Source organism: Leiobunum rupestre, chromosome 6 (assembly GCF_980474605.1).
Source record: "Leiobunum rupestre chromosome 6, qqLeiRupe1.1.hap1, whole genome shotgun sequence".
Lineage (NCBI taxonomy): Eukaryota > Metazoa > Arthropoda > Arachnida > Opiliones > Sclerosomatidae > Leiobunum > Leiobunum rupestre.
In genome coordinates this window covers 54,293,292-54,313,032 of record NC_143389.1, presented here as the reverse complement: position 1 = coordinate 54,313,032, position 19,741 = coordinate 54,293,292, and the positions used below count along the sequence as shown (strand labels likewise).

Here is a 19,741-nt window from a genome sequence, read left to right as displayed (position 1 = left end):
TTTTAAAAAATTCAAAAAGTGCTACTTTCGGGTCCTCGGTAGTATAGTGGTGAGTATCCCCGCCTGTCACGCGGGAGACCGGGGTTCGATTCCCCGCCGGGGAGGCATAGCTAGCTGCATTTCTAAAAGATGGCAGAGAGGCATTTTGGTGTCAGCGATTCTGTTTCATCACGATAACAAAAGCGTCCGTTTGGAAAAAAAGTACACGGTTTCGGGCCTTGGTTAAATTGCAATTCTTTCTCCTAGACGATTTTCCTCCGTTTATAATCCGGCTATTGGCGTATCTATGGTGTAGTGGTTATCAAGTCCGCCTCACACGCGGAAGGTCCCAAGTTCGAGCCCTGGTAGACACAGAATGATTTTCTTTTGGCTTGTGTTAGAACGAAATATTCGGAGTTTTCTACAAATTTTTAAAAAATTCAAAAAGTGCTACTTTCGGGTCCTCGGTAGTATAGTGGTGAGTATCCCCGCCTGTCACGCGGGAGACCGGGGTTCGATTCCCCGCCGGGGAGGCATAGCTAGCTGCATTTCTAAAAGATGGCAGAGAGGCATTTTGGTGTCAGCGATTCTGTTTCATCACGATAACAAAAGCGTCCGCTTGGAAAAAAAAAGTACACGGTTTCGGGCCTTGGTTAAATTGCAATTCTATCTCCTAGACGATTTTCCTCCGTTTATAATCCGGCTATTGGCGTATCTATGGTGTAGTGGTTATCACGTCCGCCTCACACGCGGAAGGTCCCAAGTTCGAGCCCTGGTAGACACAGAATGATTTTCTTTTGGCTTGTGTTAGAACGAAATATTCGGAGTTTTCTACAAATTTTTAAAAAATTCAAAAAGTGCTACTTTCGGGTCCTCGGTAGTATAGTGGTGAGTATCCCCGCCTGTCACGCGGGAGACCGGGGTTCGATTCCCCGCCGGGGAGGCATAGCTAGCTGCATTTCTAAAAGATGGCAGAGAGGCATTTTGGTGTCAGCGATTCTGTTTCATCACGATAACAAAAGCGTCCGCTTGGAAAAAAAAGTACACGGTTTCGGGCCTTGGTTAAATTGCAATTCTATCTCCTAGACGATTTTCCTCCGTTTATAATCCGGCTATTGGCGTATCTATGGTGTAGTGGTTATCACGTCCGCCTCACACGCGGAAGGTCCCAAGTTCGAGCCCTGGTAGATACAGAATGATTTTCTTTTGGCTTGTGTTAGAACGAAATATTCGGAGTTTTCTACAAATTTTTAAAAAATTCAAAAAGTGCTACTTTCGGGTCCTCGGTAGTATAGTGGTGAGTATCCCCGCCTGTCACGCGGGAGACCGGGGTTCGATTCCCCGCCGGGGAGGCATAGCTAGCTGCATTTTTAAAAGATGGCAGAGAGGCATTTTGGTGTCAGCGATTCTGTTTCATCACGATAACAAAAGCGTCCGTTTGGAAAAAAAGTACACGGTTTCTGGCCTTGGTTAAATTGCAATTCTTTCTCCTAGACGATTTTCCTCCGTTTATAATCCGGCTATTGGCGTATCTATGGTGTAGTGGTTATCACGTCCGCCTCACACGCGGAAGGTCCCAAGTTCGAGCCCTGTTAGATACAGAATGATTTTCTTTTGGCTTGTGTTAGAACGAAATATTCGGAGTTTTCTACAAATTTTTAAAAAATTCAAAAAGTGCTACTTTCGGGTCCTCGGTAGTATAGTGGTGAGTATCCCCGCCTGTCACGCGGGAGACCGGGGTTCGATTCCCCGCCGGGGAGGCATAGCTAGCTGCATTTTTAAAAGATGGCAGAGAGGCATTTTGGTGTCAGCGATTCTGTTTCATCACGATAACAAAAGCGTCCGTTTGGAAAAAAAGTACACATTTTCGGGCCTTGGTTAAATTGCAATTCTTTCTCCTAGACGATTTTCCTCCGTTTATAATCCGGCTATTGGCGTATCTATGGTGTAGTGGTTATCACGTCCGCCTCACACGCGGAAGGTCGTAAGTTCGAGCCCTGGTAGATACAGAATGATTTTCTTTTGGCTTGTGTTAGAACGAAATATTCGGAGTTTCCTACAAATTTTTAAAAAATTCAAAAAGTGCTACTTTCGGGTCCTCGGTAGTAAAGTGGTGAGTATCCCCGCCTGTCACGCGGGAGACCGGGGTTCGATTCCCCGCCGGGGAGGCATAGCTAGCTGCATTTTTAAAAGATGGCAGAGAGGCATTTTGGTGTCAGCGATTCTGTTTCATCACGATAACAAAAGCGTCCGTTTGGAAAAAAAGTACACGGTTTCGGGCCTTGGTTAAATTGCAATTCTTTCTCCTAGACGATTTTCCTCCGTTTATAATCCGGCTATTGGCGTATCTATGGTGTAGTGGTTATCAAGTCCGCCTCACACGCGGAAGGTCCCAAGTTCGAGCCCTGGTAGACACAGAATGATTTTCTTTTGGCTTGTGTTAGAACGAAATATTCGGAGTTTTCTACAAATTTTTAAAAAATTCAAAAAGTGCTACTTTCGGGTCCTCGGTAGTAAAGTGGTGAGTATCCCCGCCTGTCACGCGGGAGACCGGGGTTCGATTCCCCGCCGGGGAGGCATAGCTAGCTGCATTTCTAAAAGATGGCAGAGAGGCATTTTGGTGTCAGCGATTCTGTTTCATCACGATAACAAAAGCGTCCGCTTGGAAAAAAAAAGTACACGGTTTCGGGCCTTGGTTAAATTGCAATTCTATCTCCTAGACGATTTTCCTCCGTTTATAATCCGGCTATTGGCGTATCTATGGTGTAGTGGTTATCACGTCCGCCTCACACGCGGAAGGTCCCAAGTTCGAGCCCTGGTAGATACAGAATGATTTTCTTTTGGCTTGTGTTAGAACGAAATATTCGGAGTTTTCTACAAATTTTTAAAAAATTCAAAAAGTGCTACTTTCGGGTCCTCGGTAGTATAGTGGTGAGTATCCCCGCCTGTCACGCGGGAGACCGGGGTTCGATTCCCCGCCGGGGAGGCATAGCTAGCTGCATTTCTAAAAGATGGCAGAGAGGCATTTTGGTGTCAGCGATTCTGTTTCATCACGATAACAAAAGCGTCCGCTTGGAAAAAAAAAGTACACGGTTTCGGGCCTTGGTTAAATTGCAATTCTATCTCCTAGACGATTTTCCTCCGTTTATAATCCGGCTATTGGCGTATCTATGGTGTAGTGGTTATCACGTCCGCCTCACACGCGGAAGGTCCCAAGTTCGAGCCCTGGTAGACACAGAATGATTTTCTTTTGGCTTGTGTTAGAACGAAATATTCGGAGTTTTCTACAAATTTTTAAAAAATTCAAAAAGTGCTACTTTCGGGTCCTCGGTAGTATAGTGGTGAGTATCCCCGCCTGTCACGCGGGAGACCGGGGTTCGATTCCCCGCCGGGGAGGCATAGCTAGCTGCATTTCTAAAAGATGGCAGAGAGGCATTTTGGTGTCAGCGATTCTGTTTCATCACGATAACAAAAGCGTCCGCTTGGAAAAAAAAGTACACGGTTTCGGGCCTTGGTTAAATTGCAATTCTATCTCCTAGACGATTTTCCTCCGTTTATAATCCGGCTATTGGCGTATCTATGGTGTAGTGGTTATCACGTCCGCCTCACACGCGGAAGGTCCCAAGTTCGAGCCCTGGTAGATACAGAATGATTTTCTTTTGGCTTGTGTTAGAACGAAATATTCGGAGTTTTCTACAAATTTTTAAAAAATTCAAAAAGTGCTACTTTCGGGTCCTCGGTAGTATAGTGGTGAGTATCCCCGCCTGTCACGCGGGAGACCGGGGTTCGATTCCCCGCCGGGGAGGCATAGCTAGCTGCATTTTTAAAAGATGGCAGAGAGGCATTTTGGTGTCAGCGATTCTGTTTCATCACGATAACAAAAGCGTCCGTTTGGAAAAAAAGTACACGGTTTCTGGCCTTGGTTAAATTGCAATTCTTTCTCCTAGACGATTTTCCTCCGTTTATAATCCGGCTATTGGCGTATCTATGGTGTAGTGGTTATCACGTCCGCCTCACACGCGGAAGGTCCCAAGTTCGAGCCCTGTTAGATACAGAATGATTTTCTTTTGGCTTGTGTTAGAACGAAATATTCGGAGTTTTCTACAAATTTTTTAAAAAATTCAAAAAGTGCTACTTTCGGGTCCTCGGTAGTATAGTGGTGAGTATCCCCGCCTGTCACGCGGGAGACCGGGGTTCGATTCCCCGCCGGGGAGGCATAGCTAGCTGCATTTTTAAAAGATGGCAGAGAGGCATTTTGGTGTCAGCGATTCTGTTTCATCACGATAACAAAAGCGTCCGTTTGGAAAAAAAGTACACATTTTCGGGCCTTGGTTAAATTGCAATTCTTTCTCCTAGACGATTTTCCTCCGTTTATAATCCGGCTATTGGCGTATCTATGGTGTAGTGGTTATCACGTCCGCCTCACACGCGGAAGGTCGTAAGTTCGAGCCCTGGTAGATACAGAATGATTTTCTTTTGGCTTGTGTTAGAACGAAATATTCGGAGTTTCCTACAAATTTTTAAAAAATTCTAAAAGTGCCCCTTTCGGGTCCTCGGTAGTATAGTGGTGAGTATCCCCGCCTGTCACGCGGGAGACCGGGGTTCGATTCCCCGCTGGGGAGGCATAGCTAGCTGCATTTTTAAAAGATGGCAGAGAGGCATTTTGGTGTCAGCGATTCTGTTTCATCACGATAACAAAAGCGTCCGTTTGGAAAAAAAGTACACGGTTTCGGGCCTTGGTTAAATTGCAATTCTTTCTCCTAGACGATTTTCCTCCGTTTATAATCCGGCTATTGGCGTATCTATGGTGTAGTGGTTATCAAGTCCGCCTCACACGCGGAAGGTCCCAAGTTCGAGCCCTGGTAGACACAGAATGATTTTCTTTTGGCTTGTGTTAGAACGAAATATTCGGAGTTTTCTACAAATTTTTAAAAAATTCAAAAAGTGCTACTTTCGGGTCCTCGGTAGTATAGTGGTGAGTATCCCCGCCTGTCACGCGGGAGACCGGGGTTCGATTCCCCGCCGGGGAGGCATAGCTAGCTGCATTTTTAAAAGATGGCAGAGAGGCATTTTGGTGTCAGCGATTCTGTTTCATCACGATAACAAAAGCGTCCGTTTGGAAAAAAAGTACACGGTTTCTGGCCTTGGTTAAATTGCAATTCTTTCTCCTAGACGATTTTCCTCCGTTTATAATCCGGCTATTGGCGTATCTATGGTGTAGTGGTTATCACGTCCGCCTCACACGCGGAAGGTCCCAAGTTCGAGCCCTGTTAGATACAGAATGATTTTCTTTTGGCTTGTGTTAGAACGAAATATTCGGAGTTTTCTACAAATTTTTAAAAAATTCAAAAAGTGCTACTTTCGGGTCCTCGGTAGTATAGTGGTGAGTATCCCCGCCTGTCACGCGGGAGACCGGGGTTCGATTCCCCGCCGGGGAGGCATAGCTAGCTGCATTTTTAAAAGATGGCAGAGAGGCATTTTGGTGTCAGCGATTCTGTTTCATCACGATAACAAAAGCGTCCGTTTGGAAAAAAAGTACACATTTTCGGGCCTTGGTTAAATTGCAATTCTTTCTCCTAGACGATTTTCCTCCGTTTATAATCCGGCTATTGGCGTATCTATGGTGTAGTGGTTATCACGTCCGCCTCACACGCGGAAGGTCGTAAGTTCGAGCCCTGGTAGATACAGAATGATTTTCTTTTGGCTTGTGTTAGAACGAAATATTCGGAGTTTCCTACAAATTTTTAAAAAATTCAAAAAGTGCTACTTTCGGGTCCTCGGTAGTAAAGTGGTGAGTATCCCCGCCTGTCACGCGGGAGACCGGGGTTCGATTCCCCGCCGGGGAGGCATAGCTAGCTGCATTTTTAAAAGATGGCAGAGAGGCATTTTGGTGTCAGCGATTCTGTTTCATCACGATAACAAAAGCGTCCGTTTGGAAAAAAAGTACACGGTTTCGGGCCTTGGTTAAATTGCAATTCTTTCTCCTAGACGATTTTCCTCCGTTTATAATCCGGCTATTGGCGTATCTATGGTGTAGTGGTTATCAAGTCCGCCTCACACGCGGAAGGTCCCAAGTTCGAGCCCTGGTAGACACAGAATGATTTTCTTTTGGCTTGTGTTAGAACGAAATATTCGGAGTTTTCTACAAATTTTTAAAAAATTCAAAAAGTGCTACTTTCGGGTCCTCGGTAGTAAAGTGGTGAGTATCCCCGCCTGTCACGCGGGAGACCGGGGTTCGATTCCCCGCCGGGGAGGCATAGCTAGCTGCATTTCTAAAAGATGGCAGAGAGGCATTTTGGTGTCAGCGATTCTGTTTCATCACGATAACAAAAGCGTCCGCTTGGAAAAAAAAAGTACACGGTTTCGGGCCTTGGTTAAATTGCAATTCTATCTCCTAGACGATTTTCCTCCGTTTATAATCCGGCTATTGGCGTATCTATGGTGTAGTGGTTATCACGTCCGCCTCACACGCGGAAGGTCCCAAGTTCGAGCCCTGGTAGATACAGAATGATTTTCTTTTGGCTTGTGTTAGAACGAAATATTCGGAGTTTTCTACAAATTTTTAAAAAATTCAAAAAGTGCTACTTTCGGGTCCTCGGTAGTATAGTGGTGAGTATCCCCGCCTGTCACGCGGGAGACCGGGGTTCGATTCCCCGCCGGGGAGGCATAGCTAGCTGCATTTCTAAAAGATGGCAGAGAGGCATTTTGGTGTCAGCGATTCTGTTTCATCACGATAACAAAAGCGTCCGCTTGGAAAAAAAAAGTACACGGTTTCGGGCCTTGGTTAAATTGCAATTCTATCTCCTAGACGATTTTCCTCCGTTTATAATCCGGCTATTGGCGTATCTATGGTGTAGTGGTTATCACGTCCGCCTCACACGCGGAAGGTCCCAAGTTCGAGCCCTGGTAGACACAGAATGATTTTCTTTTGGCTTGTGTTAGAACGAAATATTCGGAGTTTTCTACAAATTTTTAAAAAATTCAAAAAGTGCTACTTTCGGGTCCTCGGTAGTATAGTGGTGAGTATCCCCGCCTGTCACGCGGGAGACCGGGGTTCGATTCCCCGCCGGGGAGGCATAGCTAGCTGCATTTCTAAAAGATGGCAGAGAGGCATTTTGGTGTCAGCGATTCTGTTTCATCACGATAACAAAAGCGTCCGCTTGGAAAAAAAAGTACACGGTTTCGGGCCTTGGTTAAATTGCAATTCTATCTCCTAGACGATTTTCCTCCGTTTATAATCCGGCTATTGGCGTATCTATGGTGTAGTGGTTATCACGTCCGCCTCACACGCGGAAGGTCCCAAGTTCGAGCCCTGGTAGATACAGAATGATTTTCTTTTGGCTTGTGTTAGAACGAAATATTCGGAGTTTTCTACAAATTTTTAAAAAATTCAAAAAGTGCTACTTTCGGGTCCTCGGTAGTATAGTGGTGAGTATCCCCGCCTGTCACGCGGGAGACCGGGGTTCGATTCCCCGCCGGGGAGGCATAGCTAGCTGCATTTTTAAAAGATGGCAGAGAGGCATTTTGGTGTCAGCGATTCTGTTTCATCACGATAACAAAAGCGTCCGTTTGGAAAAAAAGTACACGGTTTCTGGCCTTGGTTAAATTGCAATTCTTTCTCCTAGACGATTTTCCTCCGTTTATAATCCGGCTATTGGCGTATCTATGGTGTAGTGGTTATCACGTCCGCCTCACACGCGGAAGGTCCCAAGTTCGAGCCCTGTTAGATACAGAATGATTTTCTTTTGGCTTGTGTTAGAACGAAATATTCGGAGTTTTCTACAAATTTTTTAAAAAATTCAAAAAGTGCTACTTTCGGGTCCTCGGTAGTATAGTGGTGAGTATCCCCGCCTGTCACGCGGGAGACCGGGGTTCGATTCCCCGCCGGGGAGGCATAGCTAGCTGCATTTTTAAAAGATGGCAGAGAGGCATTTTGGTGTCAGCGATTCTGTTTCATCACGATAACAAAAGCGTCCGTTTGGAAAAAAAGTACACATTTTCGGGCCTTGGTTAAATTGCAATTCTTTCTCCTAGACGATTTTCCTCCGTTTATAATCCGGCTATTGGCGTATCTATGGTGTAGTGGTTATCACGTCCGCCTCACACGCGGAAGGTCGTAAGTTCGAGCCCTGGTAGATACAGAATGATTTTCTTTTGGCTTGTGTTAGAACGAAATATTCGGAGTTTCCTACAAATTTTTAAAAAATTCTAAAAGTGCCCCTTTCGGGTCCTCGGTAGTATAGTGGTGAGTATCCCCGCCTGTCACGCGGGAGACCGGGGTTCGATTCCCCGCTGGGGAGGCATAGCTAGCTGCATTTTTAAAAGATGGCAGAGAGGCATTTTGGTGTCAGCGATTCTGTTTCATCACGATAACAAAAGCGTCCGTTTGGAAAAAAAGTACACGGTTTCGGGCCTTGGTTAAATTGCAATTCTTTCTCCTAGACGATTTTCCTCCGTTTATAATCCGGCTATTGGCGTATCTATGGTGTAGTGGTTATCAAGTCCGCCTCACACGCGGAAGGTCCCAAGTTCGAGCCCTGGTAGACACAGAATGATTTTCTTTTGGCTTGTGTTAGAACGAAATATTCGGAGTTTTCTACAAATTTTTAAAAAATTCAAAAAGTGCTACTTTCGGGTCCTCGGTAGTAAAGTGGTGAGTATCCCCGCCTGTCACGCGGGAGACCGGGGTTCGATTCCCCGCCGGGGAGGCATAGCTAGCTGCATTTCTAAAAGATGGCAGAGAGGCATTTTGGTGTCAGCGATTCTGTTTCATCACGATAACAAAAGCGTCCGCTTGGAAAAAAAAAGTACACGGTTTCGGGCCTTGGTTAAATTGCAATTCTATCTCCTAGACGATTTTCCTCCGTTTATAATCCGGCTATTGGCGTATCTATGGTGTAGTGGTTATCACGTCCGCCTCACACGCGGAAGGTCCCAAGTTCGAGCCCTGGTAGATACAGAATGATTTTCTTTTGGCTTGTGTTAGAACGAAATATTCGGAGTTTTCTACAAATTTTTAAAAAATTCAAAAAGTGCTACTTTCGGGTCCTCGGTAGTATAGTGGTGAGTATCCCCGCCTGTCACGCGGGAGACCGGGGTTCGATTCCCCGCCGGGGAGGCATAGCTAGCTGCATTTCTAAAAGATGGCAGAGAGGAATTTTGGTGTCAGCGATTCTGTTTCATCACGATAACAAAAGCGTCCGCTTTGAAAAAAAAAGTACACGGTTTCGGGCCTTGGTTAAATTGCAATTCTATCTCCTAGACGATTTTCCTCCGTTTATAATCCGGCTATTGGCGTATCTATGGTGTAGTGGTTATCACGTCCGCCTCACACGCGGAAGGTCCCAAGTTCGAGCCCTGGTAGACACAGAATGATTTTCTTTTGGCTTGTGTTAGAACGAAATATTCGGAGTTTTCTACAAATTTTTAAAAAATTCAAAAAGTGCTACTTTCGGGTCCTCGGTAGTATAGTGGTGAGTATCCCCGCCTGTCACGCGGGAGACCGGGGTTCGATTCCCCGCCGGGGAGGCATAGCTAGCTGCATTTCTAAAAGATGGCAGAGAGGCATTTTGGTGTCAGCGATTCTGTTTCATCACGATAACAAAAGCGTCCGCTTGGAAAAAAAAGTACACGGTTTCGGGCCTTGGTTAAATTGCAATTCTATCTCCTAGACGATTTTCCTCCGTTTATAATCCGGCTATTGGCGTATCTATGGTGTAGTGGTTATCACGTCCGCCTCACACGCGGAAGGTCCCAAGTTCGAGCCCTGGTAGATACAGAATGATTTCCTTTTGGCTTGTGTTAGAACGAAATATTCGGAGTTTTCTACAAATTTTTAAAAAATTCAAAAAACTGCTACTTTCCGGTCCTCGGTAGTATAGTGGTGAGTATCCCCGCCTGTCACGCGGGAGACCGGGGTTCGATTCCCCGCCGGGGAGGCATAGCTAGCTGCATTTTTAAAAGATGGCAGAGAGGCATTTTGGTGTCAGCGATTCTGTTTCATCACGATAACAAAAGCGTCCGTTTGGAAAAAAAGTACACGGTTTCGGGCCTTGTTATAATTGCAATTCTTTCTCCTAGACGATTTTCCTCCGTTTATAATCCGGCTATTGGCGTATCTATGGTGTAGTGGTTATCACGTCCGCCTCACACGCGGAAGGTCCCAAGTTCGAGCCCTGGTAGATACAGAATGATTTTCTTTTGGCTTGTGTTAGAACGAAATATTCGGAGTTTTCTACAAATTTTTTAAAAATTCAAAAAGTGCTACTTTCGGGTCCTTGGTAGTATAGTGGTGAGTATCCCCGCCTGTCACGCGGGAGACCGGGGTTCGATTCCCCGCCGGGGAGGCATAGCTAGCTGCATTTTTAAAAGATGGCAGAGAGGCATTTTGGTGTCAGCGATTCTGTTTCATCACGATAACAAAAGCGTCCGTTTGGAAAAAAAGTACACGGTTTCGGGCCTTGGTTAAATTGCAATTCTTTCTCCTAGACGATTTTCCTCCGTTTGTAATCCGGCTGTTGGCGTATCTATGGTGTAGTGGTTATCACGTCCGCCTCACACGCGGAAGGTCCCAAGTTCGAGCCCTGGTAGATACAGAATGATTTCCTTTTGGCTTGTGTTAGAACGAAATATTCGGAGTTTTCTACAAATTTTTAAAAAATTCAAAAAACTGCTACTTTCCGGTCCTCGGTAGTATAGTGGTGAGTATCCCCGCCTGTCACGCGGGAGACCGGGGTTCGATTCCCCGCCGGGGAGGCATAGCTAGCTGCATTTTTAAAAGATGGCAGAGAGGCATTTTGGTGTCAGCGATTCTGTTTCATCACGATAACAAAAGCGTCCGTTTGGAAAAAAAGTACACATTTTCGGGCCTTGGTTAAATTGCAATTCTTTCTCCTAGACGATTTTCCTCCGTTTATAATCCGGCTATTGGCGTATCTATGGTGTAGTGGTTATCACGTCCGCCTCACACGCGGATGGTCCCAAGTTCGAGCCCTGGTAGATACAGAATGATTTCCTTTTGGCTTGTGTTAGAACGAAATATTCGGAGTTTTCTACAAATTTTTAAAAAATTCAAAAAACTGCTACTTTCCGGTCCTCGGTAGTATAGTGGTGAGTATCCCCGCCTGTCACGCGGGAGACCGGGGTTCGATTCCCCGCCGGGGAGGCATAGCTAGCTGCATTTTTAAAAGATGGCAGAGAGGCATTTTGGTGTCAGCGATTCTGTTTCATCACGATAACAAAAGCGTCCGTTTGGAAAAAAAGTACACGGTTTCGGGCCTTGGTTAAATTGCAATTCTTTCTCCTAGACGATTTTCCTCCGTTTATAATCCGGCTATTGGCGTATCTATGGTGTAGTGGTTATCACGTCCGCCTCACACGCGGAAGGTCCAAAGTTCGAGCCCTGGTAGACGCAGAATGATTTTCTTTTGGCTTGTGTTAGAACGAAATATTCGGAGTTTTCTACAAATTTTTAAAAAATTCAAAAAGTGCTACTTTCGGGTCCTCGGTAGTATAGTGGTGAGTTTCCCCGCCTGTCACGCGGGAGACCGGGGTTCGATTCCCCGCCGGGGAGGCATAGCTAGCTGCATTTTTAAAAGATTTCAGAGAGGCATTTTGGTGTCTGTTTTTTTTTTATCACGATAACAAAAGCGTCCGTTTGGAAAAAAAGTACACGGTTTCGGGCCTTGGTTAAATTGCAATTCTTTCTCCTAGACGATTTTCCTCCGTTTATAATCCGGCTATTGGCGTATCTATGGTGTAGTGGTTATCAAGTCCGCCTCACACGCGGAAGGTCCCAAGTTCGAGCCCTGGTAGACACAGAATGATTTTCTTTTGGCTTGTGTTAGAACGAAATATTCGGAGTTTTCTACAAATTTTTAAAAAATTCAAAAAGTGCTACTTTCGGGTCCTCGGTAGTAAAGTGGTGAGTATCCCCGCCTGTCACGCGGGAGACCGGGGTTCGATTCCCCGCCGGGGAGGCATAGCTAGCTGCATTTCTAAAAGATGGCAGAGAGGCATTTTGGTGTCAGCGATTCTGTTTCATCACGATAACAAAAGCGTCCGCTTGGAAAAAAAAAGTACACGGTTTCGGGCCTTGGTTAAATTGCAATTCTATCTCCTAGACGATTTTCCTCCGTTTATAATCCGGCTATTGGCGTATCTATGGTGTAGTGGTTATCACGTCCGCCTCACACGCGGAAGGTCCCAAGTTCGAGCCCTGGTAGATACAGAATGATTTTCTTTTGGCTTGTGTTAGAACGAAATATTCGGAGTTTTCTACAAATTTTTAAAAAATTCAAAAAGTGCTACTTTCGGGTCCTCGGTAGTATAGTGGTGAGTATCCCCGCCTGTCACGCGGGAGACCGGGGTTCGATTCCCCGCCGGGGAGGCATAGCTAGCTGCATTTCTAAAAGATGGCAGAGAGGAATTTTGGTGTCAGCGATTCTGTTTCATCACGATAACAAAAGCGTCCGCTTTGAAAAAAAAAGTACACGGTTTCGGGCCTTGGTTAAATTGCAATTCTATCTCCTAGACGATTTTCCTCCGTTTATAATCCGGCTATTGGCGTATCTATGGTGTAGTGGTTATCACGTCCGCCTCACACGCGGAAGGTCCCAAGTTCGAGCCCTGGTAGACACAGAATGATTTTCTTTTGGCTTGTGTTAGAACGAAATATTCGGAGTTTTCTACAAATTTTTAAAAAATTCAAAAAGTGCTACTTTCGGGTCCTCGGTAGTATAGTGGTGAGTATCCCCGCCTGTCACGCGGGAGACCGGGGTTCGATTCCCCGCCGGGGAGGCATAGCTAGCTGCATTTCTAAAAGATGGCAGAGAGGCATTTTGGTGTCAGCGATTCTGTTTCATCACGATAACAAAAGCGTCCGCTTGGAAAAAAAAGTACACGGTTTCGGGCCTTGGTTAAATTGCAATTCTATCTCCTAGACGATTTTCCTCCGTTTATAATCCGGCTATTGGCGTATCTATGGTGTAGTGGTTATCACGTCCGCCTCACACGCGGAAGGTCCCAAGTTCGAGCCCTGGTAGATACAGAATGATTTCCTTTTGGCTTGTGTTAGAACGAAATATTCGGAGTTTTCTACAAATTTTTAAAAAATTCAAAAAACTGCTACTTTCCGGTCCTCGGTAGTATAGTGGTGAGTATCCCCGCCTGTCACGCGGGAGACCGGGGTTCGATTCCCCGCCGGGGAGGCATAGCTAGCTGCATTTTTAAAAGATGGCAGAGAGGCATTTTGGTGTCAGCGATTCTGTTTCATCACGATAACAAAAGCGTCCGTTTGGAAAAAAAGTACACGGTTTCGGGCCTTGTTATAATTGCAATTCTTTCTCCTAGACGATTTTCCTCCGTTTATAATCCGGCTATTGGCGTATCTATGGTGTAGTGGTTATCACGTCCGCCTCACACGCGGAAGGTCCCAAGTTCGAGCCCTGGTAGATACAGAATGATTTTCTTTTGGCTTGTGTTAGAACGAAATATTCGGAGTTTTCTACAAATTTTTTAAAAATTCAAAAAGTGCTACTTTCGGGTCCTTGGTAGTATAGTGGTGAGTATCCCCGCCTGTCACGCGGGAGACCGGGGTTCGATTCCCCGCCGGGGAGGCATAGCTAGCTGCATTTTTAAAAGATGGCAGAGAGGCATTTTGGTGTCAGCGATTCTGTTTCATCACGATAACAAAAGCGTCCGTTTGGAAAAAAAGTACACGGTTTCGGGCCTTGGTTAAATTGCAATTCTTTCTCCTAGACGATTTTCCTCCGTTTGTAATCCGGCTGTTGGCGTATCTATGGTGTAGTGGTTATCACGTCCGCCTCACACGCGGAAGGTCCCAAGTTCGAGCCCTGGTAGATACAGAATGATTTCCTTTTGGCTTGTGTTAGAACGAAATATTCGGAGTTTTCTACAAATTTTTAAAAAATTCAAAAAACTGCTACTTTCCGGTCCTCGGTAGTATAGTGGTGAGTATCCCCGCCTGTCACGCGGGAGACCGGGGTTCGATTCCCCGCCGGGGAGGCATAGCTAGCTGCATTTTTAAAAGATGGCAGAGAGGCATTTTGGTGTCAGCGATTCTGTTTCATCACGATAACAAAAGCGTCCGTTTGGAAAAAAAGTACACATTTTCGGGCCTTGGTTAAATTGCAATTCTTTCTCCTAGACGATTTTCCTCCGTTTATAATCCGGCTATTGGCGTATCTATGGTGTAGTGGTTATCACGTCCGCCTCACACGCGGATGGTCCCAAGTTCGAGCCCTGGTAGATACAGAATGATTTCCTTTTGGCTTGTGTTAGAACGAAATATTCGGAGTTTTCTACAAATTTTTAAAAAATTCAAAAAACTGCTACTTTCCGGTCCTCGGTAGTATAGTGGTGAGTATCCCCGCCTGTCACGCGGGAGACCGGGGTTCGATTCCCCGCCGGGGAGGCATAGCTAGCTGCATTTTTAAAAGATGGCAGAGAGGCATTTTGGTGTCAGCGATTCTGTTTCATCACGATAACAAAAGCGTCCGTTTGGAAAAAAAGTACACGGTTTCGGGCCTTGGTTAAATTGCAATTCTTTCTCCTAGACGATTTTCCTCCGTTTATAATCCGGCTATTGGCGTATCTATGGTGTAGTGGTTATCACGTCCGCCTCACACGCGGAAGGTCCAAAGTTCGAGCCCTGGTAGACGCAGAATGATTTTCTTTTGGCTTGTGTTAGAACGAAATATTCGGAGTTTTCTACAAATTTTTAAAAAATTCAAAAAGTGCTACTTTCGGGTCCTCGGTAGTATAGTGGTGAGTTTCCCCGCCTGTCACGCGGGAGACCGGGGTTCGATTCCCCGCCGGGGAGGCATAGCTAGCTGCATTTTTAAAAGATTTCAGAGAGGCATTTTGGTGTCTGTTTTTTTTTTATCACGATAACAAAAGCGTCCGTTTGGAAAAAAAGTACACGGTTTCGGGCCTTGGTTAAATTGCAATTCTTTCTCCTAGACGATTTTCCTCCGTTGGTAATCCGGCTGTTGGCGTATCTATGGTGTAGTGGTTATCACGTCCGCCTCACACGCGAAAGGTCCCAAGTTCGAGCCCTGGTAGATACAGAATGATTTCCTTTTGGCTTGTGTTAGAACGAAATATTCGGAGTTTTCTACAAATTTTTAAAAAATTCAAAAAACTGCTACTTTCCGGTCCTCGGTAGTATAGTGGTGAGTATCCCCGCCTGTCACGCGGGAGACCGGGGTTGGATTCCCCGCCGGGGAGGCATAGCTAGCTGCATTTTTAAAAGATGGCAGAGAGGCATTTTGGTGTCAGCGATTCTGTTTCATCACGATAACAAAAGCGTCCGTTTGGAAAAAAAGTACACATTTTCGGGCCTTGGTTAAATTGCAATTCTTTCTCCTAGACGATTTTCCTCCGTTTATAATCCGGCTATTGGCGTATCTATGGTGTAGTGGTTATCACGTCCGCCTCACACGCGGATGGTCCCAAGTTCGAGCCCTGGTAGATACAGAATGATTTCCTTTTGGCTTGTGTTAGAACGAAATATTGAGAGTTTTCTACAAATTTTTAAAAAATTCAAAAAACTGCTACTTTCCGGTCCTCGGTAGTATAGTGGTGAGTATCCCCGCCTGTCACGCGGGAGACCGGGGTTCGATTCCCCGCCGGGGAGGCATAGCTAGCTGCATTTTTAAAAGATGGCAGAGAGGCATTTTGGTGTCAGCGATTCTGTTTCATCACGATAACAAAAGCGTCCGTTTGGAAAAAAAGTACACGGTTTCGGGCCTTGGTTAAATTGCAATTCTTTCTCCTAGACGATTTTCCTCCGTTTATAATCCGGCTATTGGCGTATCTATGGTGTAGTGGTTATCACGTCCGCCTCACACGCGGAAGGTCCAAAGTTCGAGCCCTGGTAGACGCAGAATGATTTTCTTTTGGCTTGTGTTAGAACGAAATATTCGGAGTTTTCTACAAATTTTTAAAAAATTCAAAAAGTGCTACTTTCGGGTCCTCGGTAGTATAGTGGTGAGTATCCCCGCCTGTCACGCGGGAGACCGGGGTTCGATTCCCCGCCGGGGAGGCATAGCTAGCTGCATTTTTAAAAGATGGCAGAGAGGCATTTTGGTGTCAGCGATTCTGTTTCATCACGATAACAAAAGCGTCCGTTTGGAAAAAAAGTACACATTTTCGGGCCTTGGTTAAATTGCAATTCTTTCTCCTAGACGATTTTCCTCCGTTTATAATCCGGCTATTGGCGTATCTATGGTGTAGTGGTTATCACGTCCGCCTCACACGCGGATGGTCCCAAGTTCGAGCCCTGGTAGATACAGAATGATTTCCTTTTGGCTTGTGTTAGAACGAAATATTGAGAGTTTTCTACAAATTTTTAAAAAATTCAAAAAACTGCTACTTTCCGGTCCTCGGTAGTATAGTGGTGAGTATCCCCGCCTGTCACGCGGGAGACCGGGGTTCGATTCCCCGCCGGGGAGGCATAGCTAGCTGCATTTTTAAAAGATGGCAGAGAGGCATTTTGGTGTCAGCGATTCTGTTTCATCACGATAACAAAAGCGTCCGTTTGGAAAAAAAGTACACGGTTTCGGGCCTTGGTTAAATTGCAATTCTTTCTCCTAGACGATTTTCCTCCGTTTATAATCCGGCTATTGGCGTATCTATGGTGTAGTGGTTATCACGTCCGCCTCACACGCGGAAGGTCCAAAGTTCGAGCCCTGGTAGACGCAGAATGATTTTCTTTTGGCTTGTGTTAGAACGAAATATTCGGAGTTTTCTACAAATTTTTAAAAAATTCAAAAAGTGCTACTTTCGGGTCCTCGGTAGTATAGTGGTGAGTATCCCCGCCTGTCACGCGGGAGACCGGGGTTCGATTCCCCGCCGGGGAGGCATAGCTAGCTGCATTTTTAAAAGATTTCAGAGAGGCATTTTGGTGTCTGTTTTTTTTTTATCACGATAACAAAAGCGTCCGTTTGGAAAAAAAGTACACGGTTTCGGGCCTTGGTTAAATTGCAATTCTTTCTCCTAGACGATTTTCCTCCGTTTGTAATCCGGCTGTTGGCGTATCTATGGTGTAGTGGTTATCACGTCCGCCTCACACGTGGAAGGTCCCAAGTTCGAGCCCTGGTAGATACAGAATGATTTCCTTTTGGCTTGTGTTAGAACGAAATATTCGGAGTTTTCTACAAATTTTTAAAAAATTCAAAAAACTGCTACTTTCCGGTCCTCGGTAGTATAGTGGTGAGTATCCCCGCCTGTCACGCGGGAGACCGGGGTTCGATTCCCCGCCGGGGAGGCATAGCTAGCTGCATTTTTAAAAGATGGCAGAGAGGCATTTTGGTGTCAGCGATTCTGTTTCATCACGATAACAAAAGCGTCCGTTTGGAAAAAAAGTACACATTTTCGGGCCTTGGTTAAATTGCAATTCTTTCTCCTAGACGATTTTCCTCCGTTTATAATCCGGCTATTGGCGTATCTATGGTGTAGTGGTTATCACGTCCGCCTCACACGCGGATGGTCCCAAGTTCGAGCCCTGGTAGATACAGAATGATTTCCTTTTGGCTTGTGTTAGAACGAAATATTGAGAGTTTTCTACAAATTTTTAAAAAATTCAAAAAACTGCTACTTTCCGGTCCTCGGTAGTATAGTGGTGAGTATCCCCGCCTGTCACGCGGGAGACCGGGGTTCGATTCCCCGCCGGGGAGGCATAGCTAGCTGCATTTTTAAAAGATGGCAGAGAGGCATTTTGGTGTCAGCGATTCTGTTTCATCACGATAACAAAAGCGTCCGTTTGGAAAAAAAGTACACGGTTTCGGGCCTTGGTATAATTGCAATTCTATCTCCTAGACGATTTTCCTCCGTTTATAATCCGGCTATTGGCGTATCTATGGTGTAGTGTTTATCACGTCCGCCTCACACGCGGAAGGTCCCAAGTTCGAGCCCTGGTAGATACAGAATGATTTTCTTTTGGCTTGTGTTAGAACGAAATATTCGGAGTTTTCTACAAATTTTTTAAAAATTCAAAAAACTGCTACTTTCCGGTCCTCGGTAGTATAGTGGTGAGTATCCCCGCCTGTCACGCGGGAGACCGGGGTTCGATTCCCCGCCGGGGAGGCATAGCTAGCTGCATTTTTAAAAGATGGCAGAGAGGCATTTTGGTGTCAGCGATTCTGTTTCATCACGATAACAAAAGCGTCCGTTTGGAAAAAAAGTACACGGTTTCGGGCCTTGGTTAAATTGCAATTCTTTCTCCTAGACGATTTTCCTCCGTTTATAATCCGGCTATTGGCGTATCTATGGTGTAGTGGTTATCACGTCCGCCTCACACGCGGATGGTCCCAAGTTCGAGCCCTGGTAGATACAGAATGATTTCCTTTTGGCTTGTGTTAGAACGAAATATTCGGAGTTTTCTACAAATTTTTAAAAAATTCAAAAAACTGCTACTTTCCGGTCCTCGGTAGTATAGTGGTGAGTATCCCCGCCTGTCACGCGGGAGACCGGGGTTCGATTCCCCGCCGGGGAGGCATAGCTAGCTGCATTTTTAAAAGATGGCAGAGAGGCATTTTGGTGTCAGCGATTCTGTTTCATCACGATAACAAAAGCGTCCGTTTGGAAAAAAAGTACACGGTTTCGGGCCTTGGTTAAATTGCAATTCTTTCTCCTAGACGATTTTCCTCCGTTTATAATCCGGCTGTTGGCGTATCTATGGTGTAGTGGTTATCACGTCCGCCTCACACGCGGAAGGTCCCAAGTTCGAGCCGTGGTAGATACAGACTGATTTTCTTTTGGCTTGTGTTAGAACGAAATATTCGGAGTTTTCTACAAATTTTTAAAAAATTCAAAAAGTGCTACTTTCGGGTCCTCGGTAGTATAGTGGTGAGTATCCCCGCCTGTCACGCGGGAGACCGGGGTTCGAATCCCCGCCGGGGAGGCATAGCTAGCTGCATTTTTAAAAGATGGCAGAGAGGCATTTTGGTGTCAGCGATTCTGTTTCATCACAATAACAAAAGCGTGCGTTTGGAAAAAAAGTACACGGTTTCGGGGCTTGTGTAAATTGCAATTCTATCTCCTAGACGATTTCCCTGCGTTTATAATGCGGCTATTGCCGTATCTATGGTGTAGTGGTTATCACGTCCGCCTCACACGCGGATGGTCCCAAGTTCGAGCCCTGGTAGATACAGAATGATTTCCTTTTGGCTTGTGTTAGAACGAAATATTCGGAGTTTTCTACAAATTTTTAAAAAATTCAAAAAACTGCTACTTACCGGTCCTCGGTAGTATAGTGGTGAGTATCCCCGCCTGTCACGCGGGAGACCGGGGTTCGATTCCCCGCCGGGGAGGCATAGCTAGCTGCATTTTTAAAAGATGGCAGAGAGGCATTTTGGTGTCAGCGATTCTGTTTCATCACGATAACAAAAGCGTCCGTTTGGAAAAAAAGTACACGGTTTCGGGCCTTGGTTAAATTGCAATTCTATCTCCTAGACGATTTTCCTCCGTTTATAATCCGGCTATTGGCGTATCTATGGTGTAGTGGTTAGCACGTCCGCCTCACACGCGGAAGGTCCCAAGTTCGAGCCCTGGTAGATACAGAATGATTTCCTTTTGGCTTGTGTTAGAACGAAATATTCGGAGTTTTCTACAAATTTTTAAAAAATTCAAAAAACTGCTATTTTCCGGTCCTCGGTAGTATAGTGGTGAGTATCCCCGCCTGTCACGCGGGAGACCGGGGTTCGATTCCCCGCCGGGGAGGCATAGCTAGCTGCATTTT

The 19,741-nt window shown here is 45.6% G+C and overlaps 58 non-coding genes across 58 annotated transcripts; all 58 read left to right on the top strand.

Annotated features, from left to right (window-relative positions):
• The first annotated feature begins 32 nt into the window (after positions 1-32).
• TRNAD-GUC (transfer RNA aspartic acid (anticodon GUC)) lies at positions 33-104 on the top strand. The gene has a single exon. It is a non-coding gene; the product is annotated as a tRNA-Asp (tRNA).
• Positions 105-440: 336 nt separating this feature from the next.
• On the top strand, positions 441-512 carry TRNAD-GUC (transfer RNA aspartic acid (anticodon GUC)). Its single transcript has one exon. It is a non-coding gene; the product is annotated as a tRNA-Asp (tRNA).
• A 338-nt stretch (positions 513-850) lies between these two features.
• On the top strand, positions 851-922 carry TRNAD-GUC (transfer RNA aspartic acid (anticodon GUC)). Its single transcript has one exon. It is a non-coding gene; the product is annotated as a tRNA-Asp (tRNA).
• Positions 923-1,099: 177 nt separating this feature from the next.
• On the top strand, positions 1,100-1,172 carry TRNAV-CAC (transfer RNA valine (anticodon CAC)). The gene has a single exon. It is a non-coding gene; the product is annotated as a tRNA-Val (tRNA).
• An 87-nt stretch (positions 1,173-1,259) lies between these two features.
• TRNAD-GUC (transfer RNA aspartic acid (anticodon GUC)) lies at positions 1,260-1,331 on the top strand. Its single transcript has one exon. It is a non-coding gene; the product is annotated as a tRNA-Asp (tRNA).
• A 336-nt stretch (positions 1,332-1,667) lies between these two features.
• On the top strand, positions 1,668-1,739 carry TRNAD-GUC (transfer RNA aspartic acid (anticodon GUC)). Its single transcript has one exon. It is a non-coding gene; the product is annotated as a tRNA-Asp (tRNA).
• A 994-nt stretch (positions 1,740-2,733) lies between these two features.
• On the top strand, positions 2,734-2,806 carry TRNAV-CAC (transfer RNA valine (anticodon CAC)). The gene has a single exon. It is a non-coding gene; the product is annotated as a tRNA-Val (tRNA).
• An 87-nt stretch (positions 2,807-2,893) lies between these two features.
• Positions 2,894-2,965, top strand: TRNAD-GUC (transfer RNA aspartic acid (anticodon GUC)). The gene has a single exon. It is a non-coding gene; the product is annotated as a tRNA-Asp (tRNA).
• Positions 2,966-3,303: 338 nt separating this feature from the next.
• TRNAD-GUC (transfer RNA aspartic acid (anticodon GUC)) lies at positions 3,304-3,375 on the top strand. Its single transcript has one exon. It is a non-coding gene; the product is annotated as a tRNA-Asp (tRNA).
• Positions 3,376-3,552: 177 nt separating this feature from the next.
• Positions 3,553-3,625, top strand: TRNAV-CAC (transfer RNA valine (anticodon CAC)). Its single transcript has one exon. It is a non-coding gene; the product is annotated as a tRNA-Val (tRNA).
• Positions 3,626-3,712: 87 nt separating this feature from the next.
• Positions 3,713-3,784, top strand: TRNAD-GUC (transfer RNA aspartic acid (anticodon GUC)). Its single transcript has one exon. It is a non-coding gene; the product is annotated as a tRNA-Asp (tRNA).
• Positions 3,785-4,121: 337 nt separating this feature from the next.
• Positions 4,122-4,193, top strand: TRNAD-GUC (transfer RNA aspartic acid (anticodon GUC)). The gene has a single exon. It is a non-coding gene; the product is annotated as a tRNA-Asp (tRNA).
• Positions 4,194-4,937: 744 nt separating this feature from the next.
• Positions 4,938-5,009, top strand: TRNAD-GUC (transfer RNA aspartic acid (anticodon GUC)). Its single transcript has one exon. It is a non-coding gene; the product is annotated as a tRNA-Asp (tRNA).
• A 336-nt stretch (positions 5,010-5,345) lies between these two features.
• On the top strand, positions 5,346-5,417 carry TRNAD-GUC (transfer RNA aspartic acid (anticodon GUC)). The gene has a single exon. It is a non-coding gene; the product is annotated as a tRNA-Asp (tRNA).
• Positions 5,418-6,411: 994 nt separating this feature from the next.
• Positions 6,412-6,484, top strand: TRNAV-CAC (transfer RNA valine (anticodon CAC)). Its single transcript has one exon. It is a non-coding gene; the product is annotated as a tRNA-Val (tRNA).
• An 87-nt stretch (positions 6,485-6,571) lies between these two features.
• TRNAD-GUC (transfer RNA aspartic acid (anticodon GUC)) lies at positions 6,572-6,643 on the top strand. The gene has a single exon. It is a non-coding gene; the product is annotated as a tRNA-Asp (tRNA).
• A 338-nt stretch (positions 6,644-6,981) lies between these two features.
• Positions 6,982-7,053, top strand: TRNAD-GUC (transfer RNA aspartic acid (anticodon GUC)). The gene has a single exon. It is a non-coding gene; the product is annotated as a tRNA-Asp (tRNA).
• Positions 7,054-7,230: 177 nt separating this feature from the next.
• Positions 7,231-7,303, top strand: TRNAV-CAC (transfer RNA valine (anticodon CAC)). The gene has a single exon. It is a non-coding gene; the product is annotated as a tRNA-Val (tRNA).
• Positions 7,304-7,390: 87 nt separating this feature from the next.
• Positions 7,391-7,462, top strand: TRNAD-GUC (transfer RNA aspartic acid (anticodon GUC)). The gene has a single exon. It is a non-coding gene; the product is annotated as a tRNA-Asp (tRNA).
• A 337-nt stretch (positions 7,463-7,799) lies between these two features.
• Positions 7,800-7,871, top strand: TRNAD-GUC (transfer RNA aspartic acid (anticodon GUC)). Its single transcript has one exon. It is a non-coding gene; the product is annotated as a tRNA-Asp (tRNA).
• Positions 7,872-8,865: 994 nt separating this feature from the next.
• On the top strand, positions 8,866-8,938 carry TRNAV-CAC (transfer RNA valine (anticodon CAC)). The gene has a single exon. It is a non-coding gene; the product is annotated as a tRNA-Val (tRNA).
• An 87-nt stretch (positions 8,939-9,025) lies between these two features.
• On the top strand, positions 9,026-9,097 carry TRNAD-GUC (transfer RNA aspartic acid (anticodon GUC)). The gene has a single exon. It is a non-coding gene; the product is annotated as a tRNA-Asp (tRNA).
• A 338-nt stretch (positions 9,098-9,435) lies between these two features.
• On the top strand, positions 9,436-9,507 carry TRNAD-GUC (transfer RNA aspartic acid (anticodon GUC)). The gene has a single exon. It is a non-coding gene; the product is annotated as a tRNA-Asp (tRNA).
• A 177-nt stretch (positions 9,508-9,684) lies between these two features.
• Positions 9,685-9,757, top strand: TRNAV-CAC (transfer RNA valine (anticodon CAC)). Its single transcript has one exon. It is a non-coding gene; the product is annotated as a tRNA-Val (tRNA).
• An 88-nt stretch (positions 9,758-9,845) lies between these two features.
• On the top strand, positions 9,846-9,917 carry TRNAD-GUC (transfer RNA aspartic acid (anticodon GUC)). Its single transcript has one exon. It is a non-coding gene; the product is annotated as a tRNA-Asp (tRNA).
• A 176-nt stretch (positions 9,918-10,093) lies between these two features.
• On the top strand, positions 10,094-10,166 carry TRNAV-CAC (transfer RNA valine (anticodon CAC)). Its single transcript has one exon. It is a non-coding gene; the product is annotated as a tRNA-Val (tRNA).
• A 335-nt stretch (positions 10,167-10,501) lies between these two features.
• TRNAV-CAC (transfer RNA valine (anticodon CAC)) lies at positions 10,502-10,574 on the top strand. The gene has a single exon. It is a non-coding gene; the product is annotated as a tRNA-Val (tRNA).
• An 88-nt stretch (positions 10,575-10,662) lies between these two features.
• Positions 10,663-10,734, top strand: TRNAD-GUC (transfer RNA aspartic acid (anticodon GUC)). Its single transcript has one exon. It is a non-coding gene; the product is annotated as a tRNA-Asp (tRNA).
• A 176-nt stretch (positions 10,735-10,910) lies between these two features.
• On the top strand, positions 10,911-10,983 carry TRNAV-CAC (transfer RNA valine (anticodon CAC)). Its single transcript has one exon. It is a non-coding gene; the product is annotated as a tRNA-Val (tRNA).
• Positions 10,984-11,071: 88 nt separating this feature from the next.
• On the top strand, positions 11,072-11,143 carry TRNAD-GUC (transfer RNA aspartic acid (anticodon GUC)). Its single transcript has one exon. It is a non-coding gene; the product is annotated as a tRNA-Asp (tRNA).
• A 992-nt stretch (positions 11,144-12,135) lies between these two features.
• TRNAV-CAC (transfer RNA valine (anticodon CAC)) lies at positions 12,136-12,208 on the top strand. Its single transcript has one exon. It is a non-coding gene; the product is annotated as a tRNA-Val (tRNA).
• Positions 12,209-12,295: 87 nt separating this feature from the next.
• TRNAD-GUC (transfer RNA aspartic acid (anticodon GUC)) lies at positions 12,296-12,367 on the top strand. Its single transcript has one exon. It is a non-coding gene; the product is annotated as a tRNA-Asp (tRNA).
• Positions 12,368-12,705: 338 nt separating this feature from the next.
• On the top strand, positions 12,706-12,777 carry TRNAD-GUC (transfer RNA aspartic acid (anticodon GUC)). The gene has a single exon. It is a non-coding gene; the product is annotated as a tRNA-Asp (tRNA).
• A 177-nt stretch (positions 12,778-12,954) lies between these two features.
• On the top strand, positions 12,955-13,027 carry TRNAV-CAC (transfer RNA valine (anticodon CAC)). The gene has a single exon. It is a non-coding gene; the product is annotated as a tRNA-Val (tRNA).
• Positions 13,028-13,115: 88 nt separating this feature from the next.
• TRNAD-GUC (transfer RNA aspartic acid (anticodon GUC)) lies at positions 13,116-13,187 on the top strand. The gene has a single exon. It is a non-coding gene; the product is annotated as a tRNA-Asp (tRNA).
• Positions 13,188-13,363: 176 nt separating this feature from the next.
• Positions 13,364-13,436, top strand: TRNAV-CAC (transfer RNA valine (anticodon CAC)). Its single transcript has one exon. It is a non-coding gene; the product is annotated as a tRNA-Val (tRNA).
• A 335-nt stretch (positions 13,437-13,771) lies between these two features.
• Positions 13,772-13,844, top strand: TRNAV-CAC (transfer RNA valine (anticodon CAC)). The gene has a single exon. It is a non-coding gene; the product is annotated as a tRNA-Val (tRNA).
• An 88-nt stretch (positions 13,845-13,932) lies between these two features.
• TRNAD-GUC (transfer RNA aspartic acid (anticodon GUC)) lies at positions 13,933-14,004 on the top strand. The gene has a single exon. It is a non-coding gene; the product is annotated as a tRNA-Asp (tRNA).
• A 176-nt stretch (positions 14,005-14,180) lies between these two features.
• TRNAV-CAC (transfer RNA valine (anticodon CAC)) lies at positions 14,181-14,253 on the top strand. The gene has a single exon. It is a non-coding gene; the product is annotated as a tRNA-Val (tRNA).
• An 88-nt stretch (positions 14,254-14,341) lies between these two features.
• TRNAD-GUC (transfer RNA aspartic acid (anticodon GUC)) lies at positions 14,342-14,413 on the top strand. Its single transcript has one exon. It is a non-coding gene; the product is annotated as a tRNA-Asp (tRNA).
• A 991-nt stretch (positions 14,414-15,404) lies between these two features.
• TRNAV-CAC (transfer RNA valine (anticodon CAC)) lies at positions 15,405-15,477 on the top strand. Its single transcript has one exon. It is a non-coding gene; the product is annotated as a tRNA-Val (tRNA).
• Positions 15,478-15,565: 88 nt separating this feature from the next.
• TRNAD-GUC (transfer RNA aspartic acid (anticodon GUC)) lies at positions 15,566-15,637 on the top strand. Its single transcript has one exon. It is a non-coding gene; the product is annotated as a tRNA-Asp (tRNA).
• A 336-nt stretch (positions 15,638-15,973) lies between these two features.
• TRNAD-GUC (transfer RNA aspartic acid (anticodon GUC)) lies at positions 15,974-16,045 on the top strand. The gene has a single exon. It is a non-coding gene; the product is annotated as a tRNA-Asp (tRNA).
• A 176-nt stretch (positions 16,046-16,221) lies between these two features.
• TRNAV-CAC (transfer RNA valine (anticodon CAC)) lies at positions 16,222-16,294 on the top strand. The gene has a single exon. It is a non-coding gene; the product is annotated as a tRNA-Val (tRNA).
• An 88-nt stretch (positions 16,295-16,382) lies between these two features.
• TRNAD-GUC (transfer RNA aspartic acid (anticodon GUC)) lies at positions 16,383-16,454 on the top strand. The gene has a single exon. It is a non-coding gene; the product is annotated as a tRNA-Asp (tRNA).
• A 336-nt stretch (positions 16,455-16,790) lies between these two features.
• On the top strand, positions 16,791-16,862 carry TRNAD-GUC (transfer RNA aspartic acid (anticodon GUC)). The gene has a single exon. It is a non-coding gene; the product is annotated as a tRNA-Asp (tRNA).
• A 174-nt stretch (positions 16,863-17,036) lies between these two features.
• Positions 17,037-17,109, top strand: TRNAV-CAC (transfer RNA valine (anticodon CAC)). Its single transcript has one exon. It is a non-coding gene; the product is annotated as a tRNA-Val (tRNA).
• Positions 17,110-17,197: 88 nt separating this feature from the next.
• Positions 17,198-17,269, top strand: TRNAD-GUC (transfer RNA aspartic acid (anticodon GUC)). The gene has a single exon. It is a non-coding gene; the product is annotated as a tRNA-Asp (tRNA).
• A 176-nt stretch (positions 17,270-17,445) lies between these two features.
• TRNAV-CAC (transfer RNA valine (anticodon CAC)) lies at positions 17,446-17,518 on the top strand. The gene has a single exon. It is a non-coding gene; the product is annotated as a tRNA-Val (tRNA).
• Positions 17,519-17,606: 88 nt separating this feature from the next.
• On the top strand, positions 17,607-17,678 carry TRNAD-GUC (transfer RNA aspartic acid (anticodon GUC)). Its single transcript has one exon. It is a non-coding gene; the product is annotated as a tRNA-Asp (tRNA).
• Positions 17,679-18,015: 337 nt separating this feature from the next.
• Positions 18,016-18,087, top strand: TRNAD-GUC (transfer RNA aspartic acid (anticodon GUC)). Its single transcript has one exon. It is a non-coding gene; the product is annotated as a tRNA-Asp (tRNA).
• A 176-nt stretch (positions 18,088-18,263) lies between these two features.
• Positions 18,264-18,336, top strand: TRNAV-CAC (transfer RNA valine (anticodon CAC)). The gene has a single exon. It is a non-coding gene; the product is annotated as a tRNA-Val (tRNA).
• Positions 18,337-18,424: 88 nt separating this feature from the next.
• TRNAD-GUC (transfer RNA aspartic acid (anticodon GUC)) lies at positions 18,425-18,496 on the top strand. The gene has a single exon. It is a non-coding gene; the product is annotated as a tRNA-Asp (tRNA).
• A 336-nt stretch (positions 18,497-18,832) lies between these two features.
• On the top strand, positions 18,833-18,904 carry TRNAD-GUC (transfer RNA aspartic acid (anticodon GUC)). The gene has a single exon. It is a non-coding gene; the product is annotated as a tRNA-Asp (tRNA).
• Positions 18,905-19,080: 176 nt separating this feature from the next.
• TRNAV-CAC (transfer RNA valine (anticodon CAC)) lies at positions 19,081-19,153 on the top strand. The gene has a single exon. It is a non-coding gene; the product is annotated as a tRNA-Val (tRNA).
• Positions 19,154-19,241: 88 nt separating this feature from the next.
• On the top strand, positions 19,242-19,313 carry TRNAD-GUC (transfer RNA aspartic acid (anticodon GUC)). The gene has a single exon. It is a non-coding gene; the product is annotated as a tRNA-Asp (tRNA).
• Positions 19,314-19,489: 176 nt separating this feature from the next.
• On the top strand, positions 19,490-19,562 carry TRNAV-CAC (transfer RNA valine (anticodon CAC)). Its single transcript has one exon. It is a non-coding gene; the product is annotated as a tRNA-Val (tRNA).
• Positions 19,563-19,650: 88 nt separating this feature from the next.
• Positions 19,651-19,722, top strand: TRNAD-GUC (transfer RNA aspartic acid (anticodon GUC)). The gene has a single exon. It is a non-coding gene; the product is annotated as a tRNA-Asp (tRNA).
• Positions 19,723-19,741: the final 19 nt, after the last annotated feature.